Source organism: Protopterus annectens, chromosome 3.part1, assembly GCF_019279795.1.
Source record: "Protopterus annectens isolate FY-2018-M chromosome 3.part1, PAN1.0, whole genome shotgun sequence".
NCBI classification, from domain to species: domain Eukaryota; kingdom Metazoa; phylum Chordata; order Ceratodontiformes; family Protopteridae; genus Protopterus; species Protopterus annectens.
The window spans coordinates 644,852,961-644,877,710 of NC_056732.1; positions in this window are offsets into that span (position 1 = coordinate 644,852,961).

Here is a 24,750-nt window from a genome sequence, read left to right on the forward strand (position 1 = left end):
CAAGATAGAGCAAAATCCTTGAAAGGTAAGACACCTTTGATCATTATAAGTAAAAACTAAGAGCTCTCATAAAATCATCCAAGGCAAATTTTGAGAGAAAAATCGCCAAGGACTCTAAAGACAATCATAAGGCCTTCTTTAGCTATGTTAGAAACCTAGGAGGAAACTCCCAGATATGCTCAGAATTAGTTCAAAATGATGTGAAAATTACTGAACCTACACACATTGCTAACATACTGGCTGACAGGTTCAGTGCAAACTTCTCCCCCTCCCCAAAAGGAGAGATATCTATTCCAGAGGATTGTAGCCCCCAAACATCTCCAACGCCCAGGTGAGAACTGCCCTCACTAAGGCAAAAACACAGCATCCATGGGACCGGATGGTGTCCCGGCTGTGTGCTTCATGAACTCAACGAGGAATTAAACCCACAGTTAGGACAGCTGTTTAATCTTAGCCTCACCTCAGGATACGTACCCAAGGAGTGGCGACGGCGACTGTGGTCCCACTTCATAAGGGCGGTGCCTCCACAGACCCTGGAAATTACCGCCCCATTAGCTTGACAAGCCTTATCTGCAAAGCCATGGAGAGGATCATAATGGAACTCATAAATAAAGACATAGGGAACTTGCAGACTTTGGATCCAACCCAGTTTGGCTTTGTCAAAGGCAGATCCTGCCTCTTAAACTTGGTTGACTTTTTCGAGACAGTCACCAAGGCCATTGATGAGGGAAAGGCAGTCCATACAGCCTACCTCGACCTGGCAAAGGCCTTCGACACAATACCCCACTCAGGTATCATCGAAAAACTCATCAGCTTGAATGTAAACCCATACATCACAAGATGGGTTGCAAACTGGCTAAGCGACAGAACCCACAGGGTCAGAGTTGCTGGAGCCATGTCAGACTCAAAGCCTGTCACAAGTGGTGTCCCACAGGGCTCAGTCCTGGGTCCACTCTTGTTCGGCATCTACTTTTCTGAAGTACAAGCAAACACAGGAGGGTTATGGCTGACAAAGTTTGCAGATGACTGCAAACTGGGCGCCATAGTCGAAAACACATCTGACACAGATATCCTCCAGAAGGGCCTCACAGAAACGGATAACTGGTGCCAGAGCCATGGCCTGAAGTTAAACGCCAAAAAATGCATAGTCATACCCTTCGGGAAAAACAAGGTTACCCCTAGCTACCATATAGGTGACAATACACTGAGCACAGAAAAAGTCATCAGGGATCTGGGGACCCAAGTTGACAGTAGTCTTTCGTTTGACACTCATGTTGCTAAAGTAGTTAGGAAAACCTTCTATATCGCCCACCTGATCATGAAGGGATTCACATCTAGATCAAGGGAGGTCAGCGTCCCCCTGTACTCATCACTCATTAGACCTATGATTGAGTACAATGCCCCGTTCGGAATGTATCTGACCAGACACCTGATGCAGCTTGAAAGGCCCCAAAAGTTCCTCACCAAAAGGATAAAGGGTCTCAAAAATATGTCTTATGCTGCCCGACTGAAAGAACTCCAGCTTTATTCAGTCTCATACCGCTTGCTCAGAGGTGACCTGTGCCTGACATATAAGGCCATGTCAAACCCAGATTTGATGAATATGCTTCACCTCAAAAATCTAGATCCCTCAGAACCACAAGGGCGGAGACTTAAACCTTGACACGGTTATAAATAGAACGTGCTGGAGGGACAGATTCATCACCCAGAGACTCCCTATGCTGTGGAACAAAATCCCGGTACATGTGAGGCAGAGCACCTCGCTGGCCTTGTTCAAGAGGAATCTTGACCAATGGATGGGAGATCGCAGATATACCCCAGGGATTACTTCAGTGTCACTGCTTGACAGAGGCACAGAAAAATGATAGGCATAGTTTTTATTCAAACTAAAGGGGTGGCGAAAGCCACATAACTATGGGCTAGGCTTATAAATGCCCTTGGGCAGATAGCCTAGTATGAACCTATGAACCTATGAACCTATATCAGCATCCAATAAAAATAATAATAATAACCACACATAACAAACCCCTCATTTTTAAAAATCATAAATACAACAATTACATAAAAACATTCACCTTTCCAAGGCCTTCAGTTTTAAAACACATTTTAAAGAACATTGCTCATAAGGCCAGGGAAGGCATATGCATTAAACCTGAGTTGCCAGAACAATTCACATTCTTCTAAGTGAAGTTGCCATGGACCACCCCTTACTTCTCTACAAATCTGTTCTATAACAAGGAAGGAAAACTGGTGTCCACTATTTTAAATGATATGTTGTGCCAATATGTTTAAATTATTCCACCTAGCAATAGTGTACTGATGTTCATAGATTATGTCCTTTAAATGTCTTTTGGTTTTATCTATATAGAATCCAGTACAGTTCCGGCATTGGGCAAGGTAAACAACACCAACTGTCTCACAATTGAATCTACCATTAATAAAATAAGTATGATTTCCAATACTAAATCTATTAACTACCTCAATAAATTTGCAGAATTTGCATCTACCACATTTCACCATCCCACTTTTATTAAATGGTAACTGACCCTTCCTTTCTAAAATGTTCTTAATATTAGTTCTACTCCTAAAGATAACACCAGGTGTATCCGTTATTCTTTGTCAGATCAATGGGTCATCTAAAAGGATGGCCCATTTCTTATTCAGGATACTACTCAATAACACAGCATCTAATGAAAATGGTGTGCTAAATTTCAAAGAAAATTCTTTAGTATGGTTAGGTGGATGGGAGATGTAGTCCCAGTAAAGGAGAATTGATGGATCAACTGGTTGGGGGGGGGGGTGCTGATGATTAGCAGACACTGGAGGTAAAAAGGGTGCAAAATAAATAAATAAATAATGGCCAATGGCACAACAGGTAGCATACTCATCTTTGGTGCTGGAAGACTGGAAGGCTGGGAGTTTTATTCCCACTCCAGGTGACTGGACTGATGACACTGCAGTGCAACATGGGGGGGGGGGGCTGCTGCCGTTTTGAGTGTGTTGCCCTTCAGATGAGATGTTTAGCTAAGGTCCCATCTGCTTGAGTTGGTAGTAGCTTAGATAGATTTAAAAGATCTCACAGCAGCTATTAAAAAGTGTATGGGAAGTTTCCCAATGCCCTGACCAAACTTCCCCTAGAAGTATATATACTGCCTCAGGTAAGCCCTGTAAAGAGGATACTAGCCTGATCAACAAAGGTTAAATAAATAAAAAATAAATACATAAACTGCTATTAATCACTTTAATATCAAGTTTTTTCCCCACAGGAGTAAATTATACCATGTTTCATATCTCTACAAAAAGTACATGATTGATTATTAGCCTTCAATTTTCTGTACTATATCTATAAATAAGTATTCTAGCAAAACTATGGATTATACTTAAACAACTCCATGTGCTAATTTATTCTGCTTTATCTCTACATTTCCTATCCTTGCAATATCTACAATCTTCATGAACAGGAGAAAACTATGAACTTACATTGACGTTATATAATCCAAACTAACCCAAAGTGTGCCAGCATAGTGTGTAACAGAAGAATGCCAAAGAAGCAGAAAAGTAAATTATTCAAAACAGTGGTGTGTGTAGTAGCTCTGTATGGTACACAGACCTGGGCAGTAAAGGCAGAACAGCTGAGGAAGCTAGAGGTGACGGAGGTAAAGTGTCATGAGATGGGAGGTAGGATGCACACTGTGGGACAGATGAAGATATGATGACACCAGACCAGAAGCCAAAGTAGCTTCAATTACAGAGAATGTCAAAGGGAACAGTTTATAGAGGTTCAGTCTCATGTGAAAGAAAGCAGAAGATGATGTGTTGAAGAAGAATTGGGAGAGTCAAGAAGAAGGGAATATGAAATGAGGATGTCTAGCAAAGACATGTATGGATTGTGTGAGAGAAGGTCTTCGACAGTCAGGCACAACTGTCAAAGAAGGTAGGAGAGTGGCACTGAATCCAGAGAGGTGATGACAGTTGACATGACACCCCACTCCCATGTAGAAAGTGGGAAAGGGGGGGGGGCTGGTGATTTAATGATGGCAAATTTTAAATATTTCACCATATCCTGCACTGCTTAGTCCATCAATATAATTACCTCATCATATAGTCAGAGATATGGAAGCTAATTCCACCTAATACGCAACGTCTCAGCGCTTCTGTGGATCACTAGTGATATCTGCATTGCTTACTGTACTTATTTCCTTGTTTCACTTGAAAGAAAGTTACTGTTTGTCGTTTTTGCATTTAGTTACTTGTAACACATTGCACTCAAGTTACCTGGCACTTGCTCACTAAAGCAATTATATAAGTCAGCACTAAAAATTAAAAGCACTACACCCTCACTCCCCACTGGCCCTTGTTTTCAATTAAGGATTTCCCAATATTATTCTAGCATGTCCAAAGGTCAGTTGTCAATCTCCTCTCCGGTCCAGCTGGTGAATCTGGGAATCTTGAGGCAATGTTATAACTGCCTCATGTACACAGACAACCCTCTCCTCCTCCCACATAACACAAATACTTGCGAGAGATGCAGCTATTTAGCCAAACTGGAGGCTGAGCTCTCTCAACTCAGGACTGGCAAGACCAGACAGGAGGAGAAGGCAACTACACACACCACAAAACCAGCCTCACATAATGCTACCACTCCACTGAATCAAACACATAAACACACAAAGACATACTCGAGGCTCTGAGTAAAATTTACCTAAACAGCAGAGGCCTCCAAAGCAGACACCCAAACAACTGCTACCTCAAGACACCCCACAAGCAACACATAAACCACAAAAGCAGTGTGCAAAGCAGTCACAGCCCTTAAGGCCAAATACAACACCAAACATACTTGTCATAGGTTACTCCATAGTCAGACACACTGACGTCCCACTCACCAGGCTGAACAAGGAGAGGGTCACAGTAAGCTGCCTATCGGGCGCTAGAATCCGCCACATAACACAAGCACTCGGGTCACTCCATGGCAAGTACAAATATGACACAGTCATTGTCCATGCTGGTGTGAACGACCTGAGACATACCTCCCTGGACTACATGAAAAGAGACATAGAGGAGCTCTCTGATTATGTAGCCCAAGCAGGTATGATCCTAACCCTGAGCAGTATCCTTCCTTCACCAAGAATGATGCCACAATATAGAGACAAGATGATCAGCTTTAACAATTGGCTTAATGTCTGGTGTCATTCAAAGGGGATGCAGTGTCTGTCTGCCTGGGATGACATGCTTGACAAGCCACGCTGCTTAATGAGGGACGGCTTGCACCTGTCACCCCTGGGATTCCGGATATTGGCTAAGGCTCTTGCCACCCCATAGTGCCTGTTTTAGGCAAGGCTCAAATTGTAAACCTACCACCCTAGAAACCAAAATGGGAAGAAACTGAGGGTAATGCTGCTCAATGCCAGAAGTCTAAATCTCAAAATGCACTCGAGGCCCTTCTCAGTATGGAGAACATCGATGTCTGTGCTGTAACTGAAACCTGGTTCAAGGCTCCTGAGAGCACCCGGCACTATTAGGTTTTACCTCATATCATGCGTTCCGGCCCCAAAACCCGGACCACACCACAAAAGGAGGGTGTATCCATATTCATAAAGGATACTCACACCTCCAGGTTGGTGGCAACGCACAAGCTTGGAAACCATCCAGGTGCAACTAACCATAGGCAAAACTGCTCTACAAATTGTAGCATGCTACAGGCCACCCTCTCAAACTCAGGAACCCCACACAGCCTTCCTGAAGACACTGGAGGGTATAAATGTATCTCCAAACACCATCATATTGGGTGACTTCAACTACCCGAATATAGACTGGGAACATTACTCAAGCCCTAACTTTCTAGCCCAACAGTTCCTGGAGTTCATAAATTCAAATGCCATGGAACAGCTAGTCACTGTTCCCACGAGAGGAGAAAATATACTAGATCTCATTGTCACAAACATGGGGACAAAATGCTCCACACGGAAGTATATCCCTCATTGGTGAGATCTGATCATAAACTAATCTCACTGGAAATCCACATCCCGCCCCACCCCAAGCAAAAAGACCATAGTGAAGAACTTCTCTAAAGCAAACTTCACACTACTCAAGACTGGTGTGGTATCCTTCAAGGCCCCTGAGCCAGAGGAAACCACAACCCAAGCTGCGGAAGCCCTTACAAATGCCTTCTATGAACACCTCCAGGACTGCATGGATCAGGCAATCCCAAATAAAACCAAGACTCTTTCCACAAAGGGCAAACGTCCAGTCTGGTGGACCCCAGCCATTAACAAACTTTACAATAAGAGGAGAAAGCTATTACATGATAGAACAAAATCCATAAAAGGAAGTCACCCTGATCATTATTAGTAAAAATACGAGCACTCATAAAATCAACTAAGGCCAATTTTGAGAGAAAAATTGCCATGGATTCAAAGGACAATCATAAGGCCTTTTTCAGCTATGTTAGGAACCTGGGTGGAAACTCCCAGATATGCTCAGAATTAGTCCAAAATGATACAAAAATCACTGAACCCACAGACATTGCCAACATACTGGCAGACAGGTTCAGTGCAAACTTCACCCCTCTCCCCTAAAGGAGAGATAACTATCCCAGCCGAGTGTAGCCTCCCGGACATCTCAAATGCGCAGGTGAAAGCTGCTCTCTCTAAAGCTAAAACACAGCATCAATGGGACCGGATGGTGTCCCCGGCTGTGTGCTACACGAGCTAAATGAGGAATTAAACCCACATAAGGCAGCTGTTTAATCTCAGCCTTACCACAGGATACGTGCCCAAGGAGTGGCGACGGCAACTGTGGTCCCACTCCACAAAGGCGGTGCCTCTACGGACCCTGGTAATTACCGCCCCATAAGCTTAACAAGTCTAGTCTGCAAAGCTATGGAGAGGATCATAATGGAGCTCATAAACAAAGATATAGGGGACTTGCAGACATTGGACCCGACCCAGTTTGGCTTTGTCAAGGGAAGATCATGCCTTTTGAACTTGGTTGACTTCTTGAAACAGTCACCAAGGCCATTGATGAGGAAAGGCAGTCCATACAGCCTACCTTGACCTTGCAAAGGCTTTCGACACAATACCCCACTCGGGTATTGTAGAAAAACTTACCAGCTTAAATGTAAACCCATATGTCACAAGATGGGTTGCAAACTGGCTTAAGGACAGAACCCACAGGGTTAGAGTTGCTGGCGCTGTGTCAGACTCCAAGCCGGTCACAAGTGGTGTCCCACAGGGCTTGGTCCTTGGCCCCTATTGTTTGGCATCTACTTCTCAGAAGTACAGGCCAACATGGGAGGACTTTGGCTGACAAAGTTTGCAGACGACTGCAAACTGGGCACCATAGTGGAAAGTGCATCGGACACGGATATCCTTCAGAAGGAACTCACGGAAACAGATAGCTGGTGCCAGAGCCATGGCCTGAAGTTAAACGCCAAAAAATGTATAGTCATACCCTTCGGGAAAAACAAGGTAACCCCAAGCTACCATATAGGTGGCAATCCACTAAGCACAGAAGAGGTTATCAGGGACCTGGGGACCCAGGTTGACAGTGGCCTTTCTTTTGACACTCACATTGCTAAAGTGGTTAGAAAGACCTTCTACATTGCCCACCTGATCATGAAGGGATTCACATCCAGATCTATGAGGTCATTGTTCCCCTGTACTCTTCACTTATCAGACCAATGATCAAGTACAATGCCCCATTCGGGATGTATCTCACCCGACATCTGCAGCAATTGGAGAGACCCCAAAAGTTCCTCACCAAAAGGATAAAGGGACTCCAAAATCTGTCATATGCTGCCAGATTGAAGAAACTCCAGCTCTATTCAGTCGCATACCGTCTGCTCAGAGGTGACATGTGCCTGACATACAAGGCCATGTCCAACCCGGAATTAATGGACATGCTCCACCTCAAAAAATCCAAATCCACCAAAACCACTAGAGCAAGCGACTTAAACCTTAGCATGGATATAAATAGGACGTGCTGGAGGGATAGATTTATCACTCAGAGACTCCCTATGCTGTGGAATAAAATCCCGGTCCATGTGAGGCAGAGCACCTCGCTGACTCTGTTCAAGAGAAATCTAGACCTGTGGATGGGAGATCGTAGGTTTACCCCAGGAATCAACTCTGTGTCACTGCTGGACAGAGGCACAACAAACTAATGGGCACAGTATTTTTTCATATAAGGGGTGGCGTAAGCCACAATAATTTGGGCTAGGCTTATAAATGCCTTAGGGCAGATAGCCTAGTATAAACCTATGAACCTATGAACCTATATACTATTTTTGTTTTAACTTGTATTAACAATTTACATGTGATTAATACTTTACCATATTTAATCATTTATACACAAACTCAAGAGTTCTGATTGAACCTCCCTTCATACATACAGTCTTTGTGAAATGAAGAAAAAAACATGAACTAAGATTTATATTACATAACATAGAAATGTTCCAATAGTTTTAAAATGTCCATGTTGTTAATACTTTATCATATTTTGCACTCCTTATTCAGTCTATACATTTACTCAAAGTCAAACCTATTTTAATATTTATAGATGTTTAATACTTTACCATGCTGTGTAATTTTTCAACAAGCACGATGAGTATTATCATCAATGCCTGATAAATGCAAGTGCCAGTTATGGATTTCAATAATTAGGCAATTCAATAAAAGAAAAAATACTAAATTTTAAAGTAAAAATAGTAAAAGCCAATACAAAACAGCTGTGGTTGACTAACTTTGCAGATGATTGCAAGCTAGGAACAGTCAATGAATCTCCAAATGACAGTTATTCTGCAGGAAGCTTTATACCAAATAAATATCACAGGATGCCTTCTAAATAACAGGAAACATGACCTATCAGGGCCTCTGGAATTACGTTTTAGCTGTAGCCTCCAAACAGGCTTCATGCCTCATGAATAGAGAAGGGCAACAGCCATCCCTCTGCATAAAGATGGGCCATCTACAGACCCTGGAAACTACAGACCCATTAGTCTTACTAGTCTTATATGTAAAGCCAAGGAAAGAATTATCATGGAGATGATTGATAGAGATAAGATATAGTAAACCTCCAGACACTGGACCCAACCCAGTTTGGTTTCATAAAGGGCAAATCATGCCTACTCAACCTGGTGAACTTCTTTGAGAAGGTCACCAAAGCAATGGATGAGAACAAAATCATTCACACTGCCTACCTTGATCTGGCCAAGGCATTTGACACAATACCCCACTCGGGCATTGTTGACAAACTCAAGAGGTTACATTAAAACCCATATGTCATCTGGTGGATAGCCGACTGGCTTACAGACAGGACCCAGGAAGTTAGAAATGGGGAGTCCACCTCTACAAATAGGCCAGTCACAAGTGGAATTCCTCAGGGATCAGTCCTTGGACCACTCCTTTTTGGCATTTACTTCTCAGGGGCAAGGCTAATGTCAGTGGTCTCTGGCTGTCTAAATATGCAGATGATTGCAAATGAGGAGCTGTCATTGAATCGCACACTGACACAAAATGTTCTCCAGGAGGGGCTGACACAGACAAACAATTGGTGTCAGAGTCATGGACTAAAACTAAATGCCAAGAAGTGCATAATAGTATCCTACAGTGGTGAGGAAATCATTCCATGTTGCACAACATAAACAAAGGTATGGCATCTAAGTCCAAGGAAGTCATTGTTCCACTGTATTCGGCATTCATCAGACCTATCATTGAGTACAGTACCCCCTTTGGTGTGTACCTAACCAGGCACATCCTACAACTGGAATGTCCACAGAGGTTCCTCAGTAAAAGAATACAGGGCATAAGTAATATGTCCTATGGAGACCGCCTCAAGGCCCTATCCCTGTATTCTGTCTCATACAGGCTTTTGAGGGGAGATCTATACCTAGCTTACAGGGCATTGTCAGACGCCACTCTGATGGACCTCCTGCATATCCACAAAACAAACAGTACCAGAATTACCCATTCTAAAGACTTAAACATTGCCTGTGATAAAAATAGGACCTGATGTGCTGGAGAGATTGGTATGTATCCCAGAGACTACCCCATCTATGGAACAGGCTCTCCATCCATGTAAAGCAGAGTTCCTCCCTAATTCAATTCAAGTGCAACTTGGACAATTGGATGGGAAACTGGAAATTCATCCATGGTTTGGCACCTATGTCTCTGATGCAAACAGGTAACCTGTAAATGGGTCATCTCTCAGGCCTCTGCTTACACTTATCAAGGGTATCAGAACTCATCAGAGATTTGAGATGCATGGCTAGGCTTAAAAAGGCCCTTGTGGTTGTTAGCCTAATAAACACCTATGAACCTATAATAACTGGTGCCAAAATCATGGACTAAAACTAAATGCAAAAAAAAAAAAAGAAAAATGCATTATTGTACCCTTTGAGACGTCATCTACCCTGGGTAACTACCATATTGACAATACATCTCTAACAGATGACCCAGTTGTGTTTGGGATTTGGGAACTTATCTGGATAGTGACCTAACTTTCGACCAACATGTGTGTATTGTCATAAGAAAGTCTTTCTATATTGCACAGCTTATAAACAAAGGGATTGTGTCTAGATCTAGGGATGTCATTGTCCCCCATTTACTCAATCCAGCATGTATCTATCCAGACACATACATCAACTGGAATACCCACAGAGATGCCTTACTGAAAGGACACAAGGCCTAAACAATATGTCCTACATTTACCAACTCAAAGCACAGGCATTATACTCGGTATCCTACAGACTGCTAAGAGATGAACTGTGTCTGGCATACAAAGCATCCTCCAACCCAATACTGATAGATTTACTAAACATCAACAAGTCAAATGGCACCAGAAATACTTAGTCTAGGGATCTAAACCTCTTCTGCAAAATCAACAGAATGGTTTAGAGGGACAGGTTTATCTTGCAGAGGAAACCACTGCTGTGTAACAGACTCCTCATCTACATAAAACAAAGCTCATCACTGTCCATATTCAAGCACAACTTGTATCTATGGATGGGAAACAGAAAATGTACTCCAGGACTGCCCCCTGTACTACTAATAGACAGAGGCAGCTGCTAGATGCTTTACCCCATGCATGTGTCCCCTCACAATATCCATGGTATGACCCCAATTATCACTAGGGAAAAATATGTAATTATTAAACATAGGATGGGTAAAGACAATCTAATGCCAAATGGGACATGTTAATTCAAGCACCAATAGGGAACTTGTCCAGCCTTACATTAGCCTGCAAGGACAGCTAGTTTAGTACTTACGTATGAACCCATGAAACTGTTTTTAGGCTTAGAAAATAATGTTTTGTTCATTCCAAACATTGCTTGGTTATATGGTTAGTAATTCATCACAATGTAATTCAGACCTAGGCTTGTCAGTGCCATATGTTTAACATGCCACCATATTCTATAATATCTTAACAGTCACAATACATATCATCTCAAAACTTATTTTATACAAGTAAGTGTTCTAATGTACTATTATTATTAAAAATTCTGTCTACAAGTAGGACAAAATAATCGCTTACCAGGCACCTAGACAAAAGTTTATCTTTTCCAAAAAGTGTACTGAGTAAATATCTTGGCAAATGTGAACAGTTGTGGGTGGGAGGTTGGCATAATGGTTAAGGTGTTTACCTTACAGCCACAAGGTGCAGGGTTTGATTCTCACGTAGGATAATTGTCTAGGTTTGAAATTGCCCACAAGGGCAGTTAGCCTAGTACTAATCAATGAACTTATGAAAATAACTCTAACATATAGTTTGCACAATTCGAGTAGAGCAATTATGTCTCTCAAACCATTTCTGTCAGAGAATGCACTAGCAAACGTTTGTCTATTGTCTTCAGTCCACATCTGTCTTCCCATTTATCTTCATTTCTCTGGTAGTATCCATGTAATTCAGTCAAATAATACCTTTTGCTCTTGCTGAACTTGTGACTGTGCTGACATCCATGTTGCTGTTGTTTTGTTGTTTAGTCAGTCAGTCAAATCCAGCTCTTTCTGACCTCATTGGCTGTAACAAGCCAGGTGTATATGTCTGTCTATCAAGAACTGCTTCTTTAAATTCTCGTAAATTCATGTTCACTATTTCAGCAATGCTATCTGTATACCTTACCATCAGCCAGTCTCTTATTTTTTTTCTTCAAATTTTCCCAAAATCAGTGTTTCATGTGGCAAATCCTGTCTTCACATTATGTGGTCAAAGTACTAGAGTTTTAGTTTACTTGTTGCCAGGTAATTTGAGTTTCAGTTTTATTGTCAGGCCTTCCAATTAACAATCTGGATTTATTTCATTAAGTATTGACTGATTCAATCTTCTCAAAGTCCATGGAATTTTCAAAATCTTTCTCCAATGCCAGAGATCAAAATCATTCATTTTCCAGTGCACAGTTCTACTTATAATTCAAATCTCACAATGATATGTTACTATTGGGAAAACCTCTGCTTTGACTACATGGACTGTTGCTGATAACATAAAGTCTTTGGTCTTTAAAATGTAGCCTAGGTTTGCTATACTTTTCTTTCTAAAAAGAAAACATATTTTAATTTCATGGCTGCATTCACTATCTGTAGATATCTTTGTGCCCAGGAAAATAAAATCTGTCAGTGTATTCACTTCATTCCTATCTACTTGTAAAGAATTGGTAGAGAGAGAGATAACAATTTTAGTTTATTGATGCTGAGCAACAAAACAGTTTTTGACTTTTTGCTTTCACCTTCATAATCAGGCTCTTCAACTCTTACTTATGTTCAGCCGTTAGAGCTGTATCACCTGAAAATTTGAGGTTGTTAATATTTCTTCCAGTAATTCTGATTAATGCAACTGAATCATCTGAGTATATTACATGACTGGTTCAAGGCTGGGAAAGGTATATGGCAATATTAATGATCATTATTCCATACTAAATTCTAACTGTTGCTGCTTGTTCTGTATAACGATTGCTCAGGTGGCAAGTAAGGTGTGCCAGTAACCTAATTTCTCTAAGCACTTATCAAACTTTGTTTATGATCCACACTGTCAAAGGCTTTACAGTAGTCAACAAAACACAAATAAATATTCTTTTTTAACCACATTTTTTTCCCGTATCCAATGATAGCAGTTTGAACTGTGGTGTCTCTGCCTATTCTAAAACCAACTTTTACATCTGCTAGTTCTCAGCCCATATACCTTTAGAGACCAGCTTGAACATTGTCTTGCTGTCTTGTGAAACAAGTGCAACTGTTTTATAATTAGAACACTAGTCAGCTTTTCCTTTTTTGGAACAGGAATATAAATCATCGAAATCTAAGAATCATCGTTGTGTTTTCCATATCTGCTGACAAATTCCATGCAACACCATAAAAGCAAAATTTTGCAGGATTTTAAGAAATTCATTTAGAATTCAATCATGTCCTGCAGCTTTATTGTTATCAAAAGTGTCTATGTCCATTCACCTTCACTTTTCAGGATGTCTGGTTCAAGTTCAGAGACCATACCATTGTATGTATTGATGATGTTAAGGTCCTTCTTATATAGTGTTCCATATATTCTTGTCACCTCACCTCTCCTTAATATCTCCTGCTTCTGCTGGGTCTGTCCAGTCTTTGTCATTAATCATGTCTATTCTTAACTGAAAGATTTTCTTACTATCAACACTCCTCTTGAAAATATATCTTGCCCTTTCCTTTTTATTGCCTTCTTCCAGTTCTTTCACTGCTGATCTAAATATGCCTCCTTTACTCTCCTTGCTATTTCTGAAACTTGGCCTTCATTTTGATATACTGAATATTCTTGTCTCCATTGACTTGTGTTCTCCATCTTTTCTCAGCCACTGCTAAAGCCTCACCAAACAGTCATTTTTCCCTTTTTAATCTTATTTGTAGTTGGAATATTTTACTACCACCTGCTGGACAATACTGCCAACTTAAGTTCATTGTTTTTCAGGTTATCTATCCATTAGATCTAATCTCTTAAATCTATTCTTCACTTCCACTACATATTCACTTGGCATACTGTTGAGATCGTATCTCACTGAACTGAATGCTATTCTTGTTTTCTTTAATTTAATTCTAACCTTTGCAATAAGAAATGTATGGTCTGAGCCACAACAGATCCAGGTCTTGTTTTTGCTGACTGTATAGAACTCTCTCATTTCTGACTGCAAAGTGTATAGTCAGTCTAACTTTGGCATTGACCATCTGGTGTTAGCCATATACAACGCTGCCCATTTGGCTGTTGAAAGGCAGTTTTTGTTAAGACCAGTGAATTATGTTGACTGAATTATTCTGCTCTGCCTCTTTTTGTATTCCAAAATAAAATTTGCCCTTTATTCCATTTGTAGTTTGACTACCAACTTAGCATTGCAATCACTTATGATGAATGCCACTTCTTTTTTCATGTTATTTCTAAATGTTGCTGTAGATGTCTAAAAAACTGGTCAGCTTCGCTGTCCTCATCACCCATGCATTGTGCATAAACTTGTATTACCGTAATGCTAGATGGATTACCCTGTAGGCTGACTGAGATCATGCTCTCATTTTTTAGTTTTAACCCGGCACTGATTTGACTCCCATTCCTGGACTATCACCTTGACATTGTGATGGGGCTTGTGTATCTCAGTGATACTATCAACTATTTTATGTAGGGCCACTAAAAAAACAAAATAAAAAAAACAGGTGGTTGGGGGTTGGCATAATGGTTAAGGTGTTTACTTCACAGACTTTATGTCTTTATACAGTGTTTGATTCTCACCTTTGAAAGGGAAATTGGCTATTAAAATGGCTCACAAGGGCAGCTAGCTTACTACTTACTCTAGATGAAGCAGTTCAATCCTTTAACAGTACCTTTCTTGACATACTAAATGCTCTTGCTCCTCTTCGCACTGTTAGAATAAAGTCCAAGATATCCCCATGGCTCTCTAAGACAACCCATACCCTTATGAGAAATAGGGACAGGGTGTCAAAATCCAGGATAAAATACAAAATCCCCTCTGACTACAAAAGTATAGAGAACTTTGAAACCAAACTAAAAAACATATTGCTAAGGATAAAAGGGAATTTTACTTCAACCCTGTTACAGCTCTAAGAACAAATCCCCAAAAATTCTGGAATTCAGTCAACCACATATTGCATCCTGGGAACCTCTCCTCCCCCAGTCCCCCACCCCCAACCCAAATAGGACACCTGAAGACATTGCTACTATCTTTAATACCTTCTTTATAGAATCTGTTACAAAGATGGTTAATACAAATCCTCCTCTACCTTAAAGAGTCTAATCAGTCTGCCCTATCTTCATCTTCGAACTTCTCTAAACCCTTTTCTTTCCAACCTGTATCCACTAAATTTTTACTCTGTAAATTAAAACCATGCTCAACCTCTGATGATAATATTCCTTCCTTTTTCCTCCAGCTAACAGATGAAACACTTGCCTTTCTTGTATCTGTCTTGATTAACCACTCTATCACTTAGTAGTCTAAAGTTCCATCTATCTGGAAATCATGTTACACATTACCAATCCATAAAGGAGGTAATTCCCATGACATCTCTAACTTCAGACCTATTGCCATCTTCTCACCCCTCTCTAAAATACTTGAATCATGCATACACAAGCAAACACTGCAATATCTATTGCAAGAAAATCTACTTACTCCCACTCAGCATAGATTCCGTCCTAAATATAGTACAACTACTGCTCAGATCTCCTTTACTAACACTAAATCTCTGGCTCATGATAACAATAAACTTGTCTCCTGTCTTTTCCTAGATCTTCCTAAAGCCTTTAATACCATCTCTCATTCTCTACTTCTGAATAAACTGACTAATCTTAACTTCTCTCCAGCTACTGTCACTTGGTTCTCCAGCTATCTCTCTGATCGATCACAATCAGTGAAGTGGTTCTTAGCACGCTCCCCTCCCTCCCTGTCAAAATGGGCATACCCCAAGGCTTCATCTTGGGACCACTGCTGTTTAATATTTTTACTAAATCTACTATATACTTCCTGCTCTCAGTCATCTCTTCTACAGTATGCTGATGACTCTACAGAAATTACTAACTCATGTCTCATCTCTCAAACTTAAGATGCTTTTACATCCGTCGAGACCTGGCTCTCCAGTAACCAACTAATCTTAAACCCTAAACAAAATAAACTCCTTCTCTTTCTTCCAAAAACTCTTACCCATCTCAAATCTACTTTTACCATACTGTCTCTCAATAAGACTACAATATTAGCTGAAACCAGTACCAAACTCTTAGGTGTTATCGATGACCAACTTAAATTTGACTTGCCCATTAATAACTGCATTATGAAGACTCATCAAAAATTAGGCCTCCTTTACAGAAACAGAAAGTTTCTTACCACTAAAGCTAAAGTAACCCTATCTACTATCCAGTCCTCTATATACAAATCCTTACAAACCTTAATACTACACTCCTTGCAAAACTAAACTCAATATGTAACAAGATAGCTAGATTTGCTGCCCAACATACTTATAAAATTCACCACTGTGTCTCACTTACACTGGCTGGCACTACCCAATCTGCTGCTTCTCTCTCTGTGTCAGATTATAAATTCTATACTACGGTGGTGGTGCTGCTGTAGCATTGTCACCTCATAGCAAGACGTTGTCCCGTTCGATTCTCAACTAGAGCGTCTTCTGTGTGGAGGCATACATGAATGGGGCATGTCTTCGTTGAAGGTTGTGTGTCAGGGCTGGTAACCCGGTACGTAAAAATCCACTACCAATCATTAGCTGACCGGAGTTCCGCTGTGATGACCCCTAACTGGGAAAAACCGAAAGACACAAACAAACATCAATCTTTCTATTGCCCTAGTCTATCCTCCTGTATATCCCACTATACTTCCACTAGATCACTCCACAGCTCTGACCAAGACTTACTAGTTATCCACAAACCTAGGACTAAAATGGGTAGTAACCTTTATAGCTATCATCCTACCATTGCGTGGAACAACCTTCCACTTCAAACGAGACAAATAACTCAACCCAAACAATTTTAGGTGTTCCTTTACAGTTGCTTTAAAGTATTCTGGTCCTGCCCCTGTACACACACCCCATAATCTGTCTCCCATACATGTACTGCTCACTAATTGACCAGTTTCTTCCTCCTTTGATCTTGTCTATTAGTCTCTGACTAACCTCCTTTTCCTATCCCTTAACTTAATTCCTATATACCTCCCTTCTTCTTCACTTCTCATAAGTAACTAATATTTATATGGAACTAATATTCTTTGGTTGTATCAATATGTAGATGGCTGTATGAATATGTCTAATTTCCCACATTACCTGCATCATTCATGTTTGCTTTTAGATAATTAGAACTTACAATTTATGCTGGTATTAGCAACATTATATAACTGCCTCTCTAATTACTTTTTACTTGTTATTGTATAATGATACTCAAGCTTTTCTCCCCAGGCCTCTGCTAAAAAAGGGCTATTTTGTAGCTCAGTCAGACTACTCACGGGCAACAAATGTAAAATAAAATAATAAATACTTACCTATGAACAGGCAGAAAGATCAAGCAAAGGATTCTCCACTGTAGGAGGCAATGACAAGTCACTCCATTATTTTTGCCAAGAAAAGACCACTAACCAGAGCAACCATAGACATGTTGAAAAGAAACTGGAAGATGAGACCCTCAGGTCTTAAGGTGTCTGGTATAATACCGGGGAAGAGCATGGGATAAGTCTGAGTAGTGCTAGAGTTTATGATGTGGGTGCCAAAAATCTCACTACTAATGCCTTTTATTTGCAGTCACTTTATCTAGGATTTTCAAACGTAAATATAACCAAAGTTCCAAAATACTTTTAAAATACAGTTTTACATTTCCAGGTACTATATCTTTCTTTGCTTACATTCTTTTATCGCTTCCATACATTGTAAATGATGTTTCACCATTATTCCATCTTTTGAACACTTTCTATCCTTCTTGAAAGAAGTAGCACTCAGAGAGACTAAAGTAAAAGAAAAAAGGATTCATCTCACCCCATTTACTAATGCCTAGTCATCCCCTTTGGAAAAAACAAAGTACACACAAACTACCACATAGGTGGTAGCCCCCTAAATATGGAAAACGTAATAAGGATCTGGGGACCCAAGTAGATAGTAATCTCTCCTTTGAAAATCACATTGCCAAAGTGGTAAGAAAATCCTTCTATGTGGCCCACCTAATCACAAAAGGGTTTGCATCCAGATCAGAAGAGGTCATTGTGCCCCTCTACTCATCACTCATCAGACCCATCATAGAGCACAACACCCCATTTGGGATGTACCTTACAAGACTCCTGCAACAGCTGGAAAGACCACAGAAGTACCTCACCAAGAGGATCACTGGCCTCAAACAGATGCTCTATGCAGCTCGACTGAAGAAACTCCAGCTGTACTCGGTTGCCTACCGTCTACTCAGAGGTGATCTCTGCCTGACATACAAGGCCATGTCCAACCCAGAATTGATGGACATGCTCCACCTAAAGAAAACCTTATCCCCTAGAACCACACGCTCTAGGGATTTAAACCTCACCACAACAATAAATAGGACGTGCTGGAGGGATAGATTCCTGTCCCAGAGACTTCAAATGCTTTGGAACAAGATTCCAGTCTACATTAGGCAGAGCTCCTCACTAACACTCTTCAAAAGAAACCTTGACGAGTGGATGGGAAACAGAAAGTTTATCCCAGGGATCACTTCAGTGGCTCTGCTGGACAGAGGCACAGGGAACTAATCTAAGGGGGCAGCGAAAGCTAACACATTCTGGCTAGGCTTATAAATGCCTTTGGGCAGATAGCCTAGTACCTACCTATGAACCTAATAATCCTTCAACAAAAGTGATATCCCTTATTGACTTTGTCAACAGAATTCTGCCTCTGATGTGTAAAGAAGTAAAGGAAGAGGAAAATGAAAAGCTACTGAAATAAAGATTTTTTTTTTTTTGGTGCTATAACAATATCATTTGCTGTACTCAGGCCTTTGCATATATTGTACATAGTTTAATTTTTTTTGCAATTATAATTTCATTATTTTATCATTACAGATATATTAATATTATATTTGAATATTTATTATTTGTTCTTGGAAAAAAGGAAGAATAAAGTTTTTCTGAAAAAAACAAAAAGAAAAGAATGTTTCAGATTTACCTCGGAATAGCCATGCTCAACACAAATAGGTCACCTAGCCACTGGCAACATTCTATTGTCAAAATGGCCAGAGTAGTTGCTCCTTTTCATAACACGTTAAAATGTCATTCATTACAGGCCTAGGCTTCAATATTTGCAAATGTTTCACCATTACAATTGCCAATGGGTTTTTTTGTTGTTGTTTTTTTGCAAAATCGGTCTATTCTGTCTATTCTGGCATCTAAGATTTTATGTAGCCCATTAAATCTGTCCCCTATTTACATTCCAAAATTCCAAATATTATCAGACTTTATCTCCTTGCCTTATAATATATTCCAAACATCTGGTTTTCCCCCTGCTCTGGGTCTTTTCTCCCTGCTGCCTCATGCCAACTCTCAAATATGTGATATTAGAATCTGACGGCCACTTGTTCATCATGCAGGAATTCTGTATCCCACACTTCGACCTTTTCCATACATGACAAGTGTGCTGCAAACAATCTAGTCAAACTTCATAATTCAGTTCTTATTGCTTCAGACCTATTTAGGACTTCTGTAATGTTTAACTTTATGAATTTTGTTTTGAATTCCTAGAGAAACTAAATGACTTCTCTGCTTTGACTTGTAGCACTCTTCATAGCCACAATACTCTGTTTAGCAGCAACACTAGTTCTTCTGTCACCAGTCAGTAACACCTTCAGTCTTTATTATACAAAAAAACTGCATTAAATAAACCACTACTTATTTACAGCTTAACGTCCTTAATTATTTGACTTATGGAGGAATATGAGTAGTAATCAACTTCACCAAGTACTGCCAGACATGTGAGCAGCAATCTTTCTTAAGAATTGTAAGCAGAAGTAGCCTAGTAAGGAGGAATGGTCATTATCATTTCTATACTCTGATATTTTGCAAGCGGCAGTAAAGTGCAAACCCTGAGCATCATAGCAGATTATGGGGATGATGCTATACCTTTCATTAATCACAAAGTTGCAATATAACTTCCATGAAATGCACAGTAAAACACAGCTGATCACTGCACTTTGCAAAAAAAAATGCTGAATCCTAGCGATTGTCTTTTTTAAATGCACAGGCCAGAAAAATAAATCAGATAACACACTTACTGCAGTCTCACTGAGCTATTCATCAGCATATGTGTAGCTGCATGCATGCATTCTGCACAGTACATTTAGAACACTATCTGTCATTACAGTGCATCATTGACATGGATCATAGTAATACATTACAGCGCATCATTGACATGGATCATAGTAATATGTTACAGTGCATCAACATGGATCATAGTAATATGTTACAGAGCATCTTTGACATGGATCATGGTAATAGCAGGCATTTTAGAAAATAATTTCTAGGTCTTTGAACTGTGTTCTACAGCCATAGCTCACTGCAGTATATTATGGGCACTAGTTCCACAGAATAAATCACTGTGCAATAAGATAGCCTACCACAATGCAGCAGGGAACAACTACACCCTACAGTGCTACATAGTATAGGAGGGAACAGATACTTTGTATGGTAACTATTTAGCCAGGTATGGCGTGTGTTTGCATACTTACTAGCTTGCTATGCCCTTTCTGTTGTGCTCTGCTGTCATGCCACATAGTGACTCTTAAAAGTTTAACATTCATAAGTGATGATGGTGAAGCTAGTGTACCTACCAAGGGTCACTTCCACATTATAGTAGTGGGGAATCAGGTTCTCTAAAAGTTTCCATTAGTCAGAGTCCAACATCATCACTTTGTGTGAGTAGGGAACTAGGGTTGTGGCAGCAGTTTTGCCTGCATAAAACAGTTTTAAACATTTGTTTACTTTGCTCTCATATTGTTGATCAGTTCTGTTAACTGAGCAACTCAGCAGAAGGGACAGGGATGGGTGCTTATAATCTCTGTAGGTTTGCCGCTGAAATCCTGCAAGTTATTCCATCAGGACCAGCTGCAATGCATCTGGTGTAGTGCTTATGAATCACACATCATCCATGGGAGACATTTGCATGTGCACTCCATGTGTGGATTACGATGACTGCACAATATGGTAAGATGACATAGGAGGATGTAACCTATTGTGTATCACTCTTTATGAATCACACAGGGATTTGCTATACATTTGTTCATCTTAACAGCCCTAATCTGTGGGGCTCAGTGCTCATGAATCCTACCCTCGAGTATTTGATTTTAAATAAACATTCAGGTACACACCATTATTGTTTTGGACTTTACTACTGGATAGAATGTGAGACTCTTAATCACTGTTATTTATAGGAAATTCAGGGATGTTAATTGCATTTTGCATTTTTGATAGCAGGCATCCTAAGTTTATGAATCAAAATATGCCAAAACAGTTTTTCAATCCAAGCAAAAGTATTTCAGATGATGGTGAGCTGTTACATTTGCTACAGACTACAATTAATATATGTTGTAACATGGGCATAACTCTTGAATAGAGATGCATTTCTAGCAATTTTTAGTGCATATCAAATAGTTTGTATTATCACAATCAACCTCCTTTTTCCCATTTTTGTTTTCTGCACAGTGTCATGTTAACAATTACCATTTATCTCCAACCATCTTTAACAGTCATGCCTGACTGTCGCAGGTCTTCTCTTACACAATCCATCATCTCTTTGCTAGACATCCTTGCTTCTTCTTGCCTTTTTCCTGTCTTTACCAGATATTCTTCTGGTTTCCTGCACATGTACCTAAACACTGTAATTTGTTCTCTTTGATCCTGAAACTGGAGCTAATTTAGCCTCTGTTCTGATACCATAATTTCTTCATCTGCCTCATAGCATGCATTCTACCACCCATTTTAGACACTTCATCTCAATCACTTGTACCTTTCTCAACTGCTCAACTCTCACTGCCCAGGTTCCAGTGTCATACAGAAGTACTGGTTGCACCACTGTTTTGTACTTTTTATTGTTCACCTTTTCTGTCACACACTACTCCTGGTGCTCTGCTCTAGTTGGCTGCAGCCCATCTGTTTCTAGCTTTGACCTCCTCATTCAGACTTCATTCTCCTCAGTCACCCCCTCAGATACTTGAATATGTTACATGTTCCCCTATTTCTCCTTCTATTTCAGTTTTCAGCTTTTTTAAATTTTTCCTATTTGTTGCCATGATAACTGTCTTGTCTGTTTTATCCCACTCTCCCTCAGTTTTGCTTTCCATTCTTCTATCATTTCCTGCAATTCCTGTCGAGAGTCTGAATGCAATGCTGCATCATCTATATGCAGTAGCTTGGTTGACCTGTCCCCTCCAACCTGTTTGCTAACAATCCATCACCAGTATGAATTTCAGTGGGCTCAGAGCTGAACACTGATGCATACCCACTGCCAGTGGGAACCCATCAATAAGTTTATATTTGAATTATTGTGTCCTTGAACTTAGTGTGAACTAATTCTACCAGCGTTTCCAAAACTTTGAAACATCATAGGACTGTCCAAATCAACTTTCTTGAGACCTTCTGCTAACTTTCTCCAAGCCTTTGAATGCCCATTTGAACTATTTCTTCTTCTCCATTATCTGTCTCACTGCAATCATTGGGTCAGTTGTGTTGCATCCTGATATGAATAGTAACTGCTCATCAGCCATTCTACTTTCAGCTACTGTGTATAGTCATCTATCAATTAACATTTCCAGGACTTTCATGCATTTTGGCAGGAGTTTGATACCTCTGTACTACTGCCCATGTTATGAATTCCCCATTTGCTCATGTACTCTGGCACTGGAATGCATATTCTCTAGTTATTTTAAAATTTGCTTTTCTCTATACTGTTATGAGCACCTTGAGGAGTCATTTCTCCCCTAACTCACCCAACATCTTGATCTTATCTGCTATGACCTCATCTGAGTCTGCTGCCTTCCCTAACTTCATTTTCCTTAGAGCTGCTATTACTTCTTCTAGGGTGGGTACCTCATCCTCTTTCTTTGTAGGCTGTATATGTAGCAGTACAGCTTCTTGGAAGATCTACTTACAGCAGTGTATGAATGAAGAAAACTTCAATCAGTCTTTGAGGTCCTGTGGATTGGTGAGCTGGTTGCTGCTGGTATACCTTATGGATGGTGTCTGTTAACTAACATTTTATCTTTCTATCTTTGCCTTGCAGAGTTTCTCTGTGCCGTCTGCTGAGTCACTTTCCAGAAGCTTGTAGAGAACATCTGATGTCTTGTTGTTTGCTATTGAAATTGTTCTCTTAACCTTCTTGTTTTGTAATTCTTCTTAACCTGGTCTGTCTTTTCTCTCCCGCTCTATTTTCTGTACTCTCTCTTTCTTTTGATAAATTTCTTGTCTTCTGTGTTCGACTGCCAGCTTTTCTTGGGCACCTTATTTTCACATATATGTTTTCTAATCTTCACAAATTATTTTGAGATGCTGCTATTTTCTTTGACTTTTTCTACCAGAGATGCCAGGGCACTAAGTATTTCCATGAATGGTTGTGCTTTTGCTGCATTCAACTTCCAGGTCTTCAGCCTAATTGCTGACAATGTTAGAGCCTTCTCTATCCACTTCTTTTAACTGACTGTGGCCAACAGTGGTTTACACTGTGATCAACCCCTTCACTAGGAATGACTTTTAGAACACTTGCTTTATAGCTATTGCCTTCTTTCTGTTTTGTCAACTACTGTGAATGCATATAAATGTGGTTTTAGTTCTAATTCAAAAACTCTATATTTGCTTATTTTTTAAACAAAAGAACGCTGTGAAGACAGATTATACATTTATAAATAAAAAAGATAAAACTGTTTGCTTTAGTGTTACTTATAAATAAAAAAGATAGGCCACACATTTTCTGATTAGAAAAAAGTAAGAAAAAATACATTTCTTTTTCAAATCTTATTGGAAATCATGTAGAGTTAACCTAAATGTAAGAGCATGTGAAGCTGAACACACACACACACACACACACACACACACACACACACACACACACACACACACACAGAGTGACACTGCGCTCATCAACCAGGTCAATGATTTTAACTTTAATCAAATGTTAGCAATGGCCAGCCACCTTTATCCATAGACAGCCCCATACTATCAGTTAGCTACACATTAATGGCTAGGTATAGCATCATATCTGACTGAGATCTAACAAAAACTGACCACAGCAATATCTTTCAAATGAATGCACACTAGCCCACCAAAACAAGTGCAATGGCTGTATAACTGTGATCAAAACAGTAGAGTTAAGTCACTTTCATTCACATATTGTTCTGTATTCACTAATTATAGCTGCTTTATTTACTGTGTACACTTTAGATGTCTGATTGTATTAATAAAAGATCATGATAATTTATCCCAATATATTTACAAAAATGTGTATTAACCTTGCAAAGTCAAATTAATGAGTGCTTAATTATAATCCATTGACAGGGGGGAATCATTTCAGTTGTGTAGATGAATAATAGATATGTAGTCCAGGAGAAAACTGAGTTGCCTAGATCAATGTTTTAGTTGCCACAGAGCACATTCTATTTACCTGGCATCTTTAAGGGTGTACAGTCAGTAGATGGAAGCTAATAGAATTAATTTACCAACAACTCCTTGCCTTAAACCCCTGCACTAAATGCCAGTCAAAAGCTATGCTTCTTCTAGGACTTGAATCCAGACCCTGAGAA